General features: G+C 44.5%; 2 non-coding genes across 2 annotated transcripts; both read left to right on the top strand.

Annotated features, from left to right (window-relative positions):
- The first annotated feature begins 2,747 nt into the window (after nt 1-2,747).
- On the top strand, nt 2,748-2,819 carry TRNAP-UGG (transfer RNA proline (anticodon UGG)). Its single transcript has one exon. It is a non-coding gene; the product is annotated as a tRNA-Pro (tRNA).
- Nucleotides 2,820-8,783: 5,964 nt separating this feature from the next.
- On the top strand, nt 8,784-8,855 carry TRNAP-UGG (transfer RNA proline (anticodon UGG)). The gene has a single exon. It is a non-coding gene; the product is annotated as a tRNA-Pro (tRNA).
- The last annotated feature ends 615 nt before the right edge of the window (nt 8,856-9,470 follow it).

Below are 9,470 nucleotides of genomic sequence, written 5' to 3'. Positions count from 1 at the left end.
CTGGAGCATCAGAGATAAAGAAGAGGTGGCAGGAATACACAGAAGAACTGTACAAGAAGGACCCGAATGTGCAAACCCAACATAAGACAGTTGTGATTACTGATCTCGAGCCCGGCATCCTGAAGAGTGAAGTTGAATGGGCCTTAGCCAGCCTTGCTAAGAACAAAGCTAGCGGAATTGATGGCATTCCAGCTGAGTTAATTCATAACCTCAACCATGACGCTGTTAACATTCTGCATAGATTATGTCAGAAGATTTGGACAACCCTGCAGTGGCCACAGGATTGGAGGAGGTCAGTTTACATTCCCATTCCAAAGAAAGGCAGTGCCAAAGATTGTTCCAACTACCGTACGATCGCGCTTATTTCGCATGCTAGCAAGGTGATGTTGAAAATCCTCCAAGGTAGGCTGCAGCAGTATGTGGATCGGGAGCTTCCGGACGTGCAAGCTGGGTTTCGCAAGGGCAGAGGAACTAGAGACCAAATTGCCAACCTTCTCTGGATCATGGAAAAAGCAAGAGAGTTCCAGAAACCCATCGACTTCTGCTTTATTGACTATGCGAAAGCGTTTGACTGCGTAGATCACAGCAGATTGTGGCAAGCTCTCCACGAGATGGGAGTTCCAATTCACCTCATCTGTCTCCTCAGGAACCTGTATGAAGGGCAAGAGGCCACAGTCAGAACTGGGCATTGTCTTACTGATTGGTTTCCGATCGAGAAAGGAGTGAGGCAAGGCTCCATACTGTCGCCCTGCCTATTTAACCAATATGCAGAATGCATCATGAGGAAGGCCGGTCTGGACGAGTCTTCAGCTGGAGTGAAGATTGCTGGAAAACGTATCAACAACCTTAGATATGCAGATGATATCACTTTAACGGCAGAGAGTGAAGTGGAACTCAAGAGACTTCTGATGCGCCAACAAGAACAAGAAGAGAGTGAGAAGTTGGGGCTTAAACTGAACGTTAAAAAGACAAAGATCATGGCGTCTTGCCCTATCAAGTCCTGGAGCATCAATGGATCAATGGACAAGAAGTGGAAGCTGTGACAGATTTTCTATTCTTGGGCTCCAAGATTACCTCGGAAGGGGAATGCAGCCATGAAATTAGGAGACGCCTGCTTCTGGGAAAGAGAGCAATGGTTAGCCTTGAGCGCCTAGTAGAGAGCAGAGACATTAGTCTGCCAACTAAGATCCGTATAACTCGTGCTATGGTCTTTCCAGTTGTGATGTATGGATGCGAGAGTTGGACTATGAAAAAGGCTTACCGCCGAAGAATTGACGTGTTTGAATTGTGGTGCTGGCGAAGACTCTTGAGAGTTCCTTGGACTACCAGAAGATCAAATCAGTCGATATTGTCATCCATAAACCCTGACTGCTCATTGGAGGGTCAAATTCTAAAGTTAAAGCTCAGCTACTTTGATCATCTGATGTGAAGAGAGGAGTCGCTGGAGAAAGATTTGATGTTGGGAAAATTTGAGGGTCGCCGGAGAAGGGGTAGGCAGCGAACGCGATGGTTAGATGGCATCCTCGAGGCACTGCAGATGAAGTTATGCGATGTTAGGAAGATAGTGAGAGACCGGAAAGCGTGGCGTGACATGGTCCATAGGGTCACGAAGAGTCAGACACGACTGAACGACTGAACTGAACGGAATTCATTTCTATTTATACTCGACAGCAGGACGACCCTGAGCACTCTTCCATACTTCTCAGAAGTTAGTAGAGCAAAACTAAGGAGGATGTCGGCCTTATGGAGTGATCAATCTGGTTCACCTGCTGATATTATTTCAATGGAACATCTTCGGACAAGCTTCACGTGTTATCTTAAGGACGAAAAAGAGATCAGCGTTAAATAGAAACTTGGCAGCAAGCAGTGGCGGAAAGGGCTTGCATGTGAATTACTGATGGCATGCCCTAATGCTAAAAGACGTTTCTAAAATTGGTCCCTCATTATGTAATAAAGACTAAAATTATCACTGCTATCACCACGGAATGGACAAAGAAGTTCTTCAATTAATATTTTGGAACGGAGGGGTGCAAGTTGCGTGGACGTATATGCAGGCTAATTGCTGTAATAGTAGACTGCTTTTTGGCGTAGAAAAACAACATGAGACTTAATAAAATAACTAGAGAGGACAAAGCGATCTGCCCTGTCTACTTCACTCTTTCATTTGCTATCTTTCTAAGCTAAAACCCAACTCCAACAAGTTGTTACCAATGAAGCGATAAATATTTGCTGTTAATGTGTAAAACCTCCAAAATTTTGTTAATTTAGAGTCCACGCGCTAGATTTCCCGCCGTAAAAAAGAAAAGTATAGGCTTCGATGAACAGAACTGTCCTTTTTTTTTTCCCTACTGCAGTGTGTGAGGCGGGAAACGTGGAAAATGCAGCGGAAGTTCCCTACCACTTTCATAAAGACCTCACAAAGGGTACACTAAACGTACTTATCTGTCGCTGTGCATAGTACCTGAAAAGCGCAGTTCGGCCTTCTGCTTGCAGCTTTCTTATAGAGGATGTTGGTCACATCTATAGTGCCTTGAGCTTTAAAAGGAGCTCGATCTTTTTCGTGACGCTGCGGGAAAATGCAGGCCAAAGCCCTCCAGCTGTTGAAGCTGTGCGCGCTATGAATACAAAGGCCACCCACTGTGTCTCGGTTTTAACGGCGCGGCTCCGAATAAGAGAAAAACTAGAATAACTTAAACGTGTCGTGTGTCTTCTATAAGACGCAGGCAGCTGCGGTGCCATGTACAGGCGGCCCGTTGGTCTAGGGGTATGATTCTCGCTTTGGGTGCGAGAGGTCCCGGGTTCAAATCCCGGACGGGCCCATGTTTTACATTTTTAACAAGTGATATCACCGCAAAAAAAAAAAAAAAAAAAGGAAATGAAATGAAACCACATCGCGCGGCAGACTAGCAGTCTTCCTTTAATTCGTGCACGTACAGAGTCGCTCACACTTTCCTAAGGCGCTCGAGCGGTTCTGTGCAGAGGAAGTAAAGTGCCGTTATAAGGCCGCTAGTGAATTTTACTGATAATACTTCACTTCTAGCGCAGTCGCAAGGCAATGCGAACTCGCAAGGCAATGCGAACTGCACAGGCACAAACGCGTCACCCTTGCCAAAGCAACTGCATTCATATTTCACGCAATTTGCTCCGAAGCACACAGCTCGTGCACTCTAGACAAGTGTGATCGACTCTGTACGAACAAAAATCTGTTCTTTCGAAAAGGAGCTGGGCAAAAATTAGAAAAAACTTTTAAGACATGCATTGTAACAGAGACGGTGCCTTACGAAGAACCAAAGTTTTGAACAATTAGAAAATATAAGACAAACGTCAAGCAGCAATACATTTTTTAGTGAGAACTGCAAAAAACATTTATTTTATACATGCACCTTGTAGGGAATATTTTTTTTTGTTTTCTCTCTTACCACCACTTTCACCAGCAGCACCAGTATTCGTCATACATGCTTGCGTCAACCGGGACTATGATACTTGACATGCTGACGAGAAAACAGCGTAGCCTGCCACTTCACGTGTTGGGGCAACATCTGCCGTACTCGCCCTAATGGTCTCCACGTGTCATGCCACACCACACGCTTCGCTGCAGATAGAAGTTTGCGACGAACGAAATGCCATTTTAACCAGTGCAGTTAGGACAGTGCACAGAGAGTAAAATGAATTAGGGATGTGTGTGGAAGGGGGGGGGGATATAAATGGATATAAAATTCTGCTATTACACGCGCGATTTAACAGCAAGAACCTTTCGCAATGGCCTAAGACGCGCTCGAAATTTTGTTAGTTGAGGTGCACAAAAAAAAATTTGAAGAGGGTGAATTTGATTTAAGCAATGCACTCAAGCAAACAACATTGTGATACGCATTTTTAAAGCAGAGATAAGGAAAGTGTGCAGCATGTTTGGTTAAAGAACATGGCGACAGAAAGGTCGCCCAAGCGGCGAACAAGTCGCTCACATGTCGCGGCACTTTCGGTAGATGGCGATGTTGAAATTGGGGCCTTTCATCGCGTGCTTTTAAAGCTTGCGTTCTTCTTGCACATGACCTGAACAGCGTCGATAAAACAAGGAAACTGGCTGCTCCGTACTCAAAAAGCGCGAGGTGATGTCGAACTTTGTGCTTGCGGTTTGTAAGATTATGTATGCGTCGTGAGCATTTTTCTGGGCCCGTTAATGTCGAATAGAACACGTCTGAATAAGCCGAGCGTGACACCGATTACGAGAGCGTTAGTCACTGCACCTTAGATTCTGAAGATACTCCTTAGTTTCTGAAGCTACTCCTTAGTTTCTGAAGATACTTCTTGGGAAATAATTGAGGCACAGTACGAGATCGTCCGTTCCTTGCGGATTCGATATAAATGTTCAATGCGAAAAGGAACAGCAAAGAAGTTTTAGTTCTAGTCCAGCGGTACATTACATCAATTCGCAACCATATGATTTTAAACCATAAAAACATATTTTACTCAGTGTGGGTTTCCAAATCAAGCGTATTTTAGTAACTGAACTTCGGAAAAAAGGAGTGTGTGTGTGTGTGTGTGTGCGCGTGCGCGTGTGTGTGTGTGTGCGTGCGTGCGTGTGCGCGCGCGTGTGTGCGCGTGTGTGTGTGTGTGCGCGCACGCGCGCGTGTGTGTGTGTGTGTGTGTGTGTGTGTGTGTGTGTGTGTGTGTGTGTGTGTGTGTGTGTGTGTGTGTGTGTGTGTGTGTGTGTGTGTGTGTGTGTGTGTGTGTGTGTGTGTGTGTGTGTGTGAGTGTGTGTGTGTGTGTGTGTGTGTGTGTGTGTGTGTGTGTGTGTGTGTGTGTGTGTGTGTGTGTGTGTGTGTGTGTGTGTGTGTGTGTGTGTGTGTGTGTGTGTGTGTGTGTGTGTGTGTGCGCGTGCGTGCGTGCGTGCGTGCGTGCGTGCGTGTGTGTGTGTGTGTGTGTGTGCGTGCGTGCGTGGGCGTCCCTTCGAAGTGGTTCGCAATAAAATTTGGCTAGTTCTGGCATAAATTAATAGTTTCAATAACGGGACGATCCCCTAATTTACACTTTTTTAGATACCACTCGAACTGTTTCGGACTGTATTAAAGTAGAGCACAAAAATAATTTAACCTCGATCAAAACGCGACAGCCACAAAGCTTTTCACAAATATATTAGTTGCTATAATTTATTGACGCTGCTCTACCGGAAATTCGCCTGCTCGTAACGGATAAAACGTTCCGCGACAAATGGCTGTATCGGGCTGTGCGGTGGGGCACGGAAGAATTCTTATTTTAAATTATATATTAATGGGAGAAAACTCATGCACAACAAGCTAGTCCCCTCTTTTTGACCGAGCAGCGCTATCCCAATCCTCCGCTACTACCATGCCACCTTTCGGCGTGTATCCGTAACATACACACCCAGCGCGACGTGCCCGCTCCATACCCAAGAGAAGCCTTTTCGTCCTCTCTTCTCTTCTTCCATCGGGTGAAAGATCGTCCTCTCTTCTCTTCTTCCATCGGGTGAAAGAACAGGAGAGAAAATGTAAAACGAAAGAGATGCATATGCAGTTAAGAAGTTCACATCAAGTTGAGTGCAGTGCAAGCACGCAGTTGGTGAGACGTCGAAGGAGTGTGCACAACTGATTACATTCCCTGAGGAAGGATAAAGTTAGCTTTCCTATAAGATTATTGAAGCCTGCGTGTCTACCGACATCCACCACTTTCTCAAGGGAAAAGAAGGCACTGAATAGAGTGGAATGGTATAGGAGCTGCTTTCGGCGCATAAACTACACAAGCTGCCTGCTTGGAAGAAATAAATTACACAGCGCTCAAGGCGAGTATGGAGAACTTGTATTGAGGCAATTCTTATCTTGATTAGATTTTGAGATCGAGCGATGAATTCAGAATTAAGAAACAAAACAAAACTAAGAAAGTAGCTCAAAGGTTAAAATCTTCTGAATGCGTTAAGAAAAAGGAAATCTTTCCCAGTGTTCATCATCATTGCGTCAGTCGGTATTCACGTGTCCTTTTCTGAAGCGAATTTTCTACTGCGTATTATGTTTCGTGCCTCTTAAAAACGTAGAAAAAAATATGTTCGTACCCACTGAGCAAGCCATCTAATGTTTATCGATATATATATATATATATATATATATATATATATATATATATATATATATATATATATATATATATATATATATATATATATATATATATATATATATATATATATATATATATATATAACAAGGTCTTGGATTTCGTAGAAGTGGCTTTGAAGCCTCATTTGAATAAACTCTTGAAGAAAGAACATGCGTAAGTATGTTTCGAACCTCAGGCCGAGGCAGAAAAATAAGCTTGGCTGACCACTATGTTGGACGAGTGCGCAATCTCGCTTCTTTTTAGAGCCAAGCTTTGATAGAAATCAAATAATTTTGTACTTACACATCCCAAAAGCAGTCAGACCAAAACCGCATCGCCTTGTATCACTAAAATTGCCTGAGCGCGGCCAAGGGATATAACCTTGGCAGGCAGTCAGGGTCACCTGTTTGTGAATTTAGTACAACAAAAAACTAATGGATACTTCCGCACAAGGACATACGCGCAGATCGCGCCTCTCCATCATAATGGTACCCGGCCCTTCTGGAGAGCTATTTACAATGGCGGCGCACGAGAATAGTAAATCAAAACGACAACCACCTGCATTACCCGTAGGCAAGAATACGATTTCATGCGAGTTCAGCGGTAATTCTTTATTCATGGTTCTCTGCAACACGTTTAAAAATAAACTCATTTCGAACAGTGCAGGAACACGAGTTCGATTGTTTCCGTCTGTTTACTGATTAGGCAGTACGTTCTCCATAGTAGGCGAAAGCCCTTTGTTTACTGGAAAGACTTTCCGGTGTCTAGACTAAAAAAAAAAAAAGTATCCTAAGTGGGAGCTGCATTTCCTTAACCCGTTGCAAAAACATGACTGCTTGGGCCGCCAGAAAAAAACGCCTTCTACATTGGCTCCGGAAACACCGTGTAACATAGTCTCTGTACAATGATCGCAGCTTTTCAGTAGATATATATTTGCAGCTGTGCAGTAAAATAAGTGAATCTGCGAACAACTTCGTGAAGAAAGTGCCCCAGTCGTAACCTCCGTTCTAATAACAAAATCTGACGGCAGACGCTCTAACCTGACTTGGCACACTGTGCGCAGAAAGGGATGTATAAGTTAGGCTACGTAGGAACATTAAATCTACTTATCTGCTGCCACACAAACAAATGCCCCCTCCCCCCCCCCCCCCCTTCTTTCTTTCTTTTTTTTTTTTTCACCCCGATGCGCCTGAACGGATTCGGCCGGCTGCACCTCTTATGAGGAGGCCCAAATAAATACGACAAAAACATAATTACGTTTCTGCAAGTCTTGAAAAGAGAACTCCACCACTTACAGCAGGCACAAGAGATTTGTTTTCTTATGAGAAAAAAAAAAAAAAGAGGCTTCGAAAGGCTCGACAAAGCTGTAGCAAAATTAGATGTGTGGTTTTTCATTTATGTGATTTCTCTCTCTCTTTCCTTAAACCTGCCTATGCGTAACAGGGCTCAGTGTCAAGATGAAATTTCACTTCGATGCGTGGTGGTTTAAAGGAGTCGTTACTCGTGATGCACTCACAAAACCAAGGGCGGACGGCCAATCTCCATGCCGAAACCCCAGGCAAAAGTTCATCATCCACTCTCAACCGCTCATTCTCTTTCCCAAACCTATACTAACAGAACCACGCAGCAATCAGAGAAAGGCGCTCGTACAACTTCATAGGTATACGCATTTGCGCAGAAAACCGACACATTCTATAAGAGCAAATGTGGCGACTAAGGAGGTGCGTGAACATCCATTCTTGGTCACCATACACTGTCCACACGCTCCATGGTAAACTGATTTCTCATCAACTTGGGATCTCAATCTTTCATCTCTGTGTAAACGCGAGCTTGTTTTATCAGCCGCGTTCAAAACACAAATAAAAAACCCCGAAACGACAAGCAGTTTTTCGGTGCTTTGTATACATGTACTCCTGAATGCTTTCAAGAAACGCAGCTTCACCTTCCGCTACGTTAGGTGCGTAAATGCAGATGACAGGCTATTGAGAACTGAAAAACATAAAATCCCCCACAACACACCATCCCGTATGACACGAGACGTTGGTCTGCACAGTGATATTTTTGGCAACTTTATAACGACATTTCTGCTACATGCATACCAGGGATTAACAAAGCGAATGTGCCGTTTTTTATGTTTTATTTGGCAGTAGCATATTTGTCTTTTAAACAGGATATCTCAAGTTAGCCTTGATAAATCAAAGCATCGACAGTTCTGCCGCTCTGGCTTAGTGGTTACGGCACTCGACTGCTGAACCCAAGGACGCGAGATCGAATCATGGCCATGGCAGTCACTTTTCGATGTCAGAAAGCAAGGCGTCCGGGTAAGGTGAGTGGTCAGTGCATGCTAAAGAATCCCAGGTGGTCGAAAGTTCCCGAGCCCTCCATTACGGCATCCTTATGACATGTTGCTTTGGTACGTTAAACACTTTAAACCGAACCATCAAATCACTGACATCAGTCGTGTGATACTAGCACAGCGTAGTTACAAAGTTTGTCAACACTAAATAAACAACATACGGCGACGAAAAAAGAGTTGCTACGGAAGAACGTTGCTCCTTCCGTAGAAAAACATGTGCGACGAAACCTGCTCTTTGCGTGCACGTAATGGGCTCACAGCGGAAAAATCAACCGGTTTGCAAACGCAGTACATGCAATAAAGATGTCTTCCAAGAGCAGGCCCGTTGGTCTAGGGGTATGATTCTCGCTTTGGGTGCGAGAGGTCCCGGGTTCAAATCCCGGACGGGCCCGTTCTTTTGATTTTGTAAACGACACTGCGATACTTCGCCCAACAATAGAATTTGTGATAGCCATATGGGATCCTCTTACTAAAATACATAAGAAGGTGAAAGTTTTTAATACATCATGCTGTCGTCCGTTCGCTAGAAATGCCACAGTTCTTCGGGAGATTCCGCGTGATATCGCGAGATTGGGACGTCATGACCTGGCATTTTTAAATCTTGTCTCCACCGAGAATCGAACCTTCATCCCTTGGATCCCCATCGCCGCGCTTTAACCAACTGCGCCACACCCCGGATCGTAAAACGCCCATCATAATTCCCCTTGCCTATACCGTGAGGATGATAGCGGTATTCCGCGAGGCTATGACACACTGCGCTATAATGGCTTTCGCCTGATCGCACTTTAGTGGTCCAAAGTCCCCTCTAAAATTTTATTAGACTACAAAAAGGCCAGAAAAAGTAGTCGGATTTATTAACAATGCCTACGGCGGTACTTCGATCACTGAGCTCCTCACGCGAAGTGGGTTGCCGCCTGGCACGCAAAGGAACAAAATTTTTCACCTTGTAAACAGACACTATAACATTGACACTTCGCGCATCCTCCCTTCTTCGGCTGGTTACACT

Source organism: Amblyomma maculatum, chromosome 2, assembly GCF_055883805.1.
Source record: "Amblyomma maculatum isolate TAMU_Amacu chromosome 2, ASM5588380v1, whole genome shotgun sequence".
Lineage (NCBI taxonomy): Eukaryota > Metazoa > Arthropoda > Arachnida > Ixodida > Ixodidae > Amblyomma > Amblyomma maculatum.
This window is presented reverse-complemented; position numbering and strand designations above follow the sequence as displayed.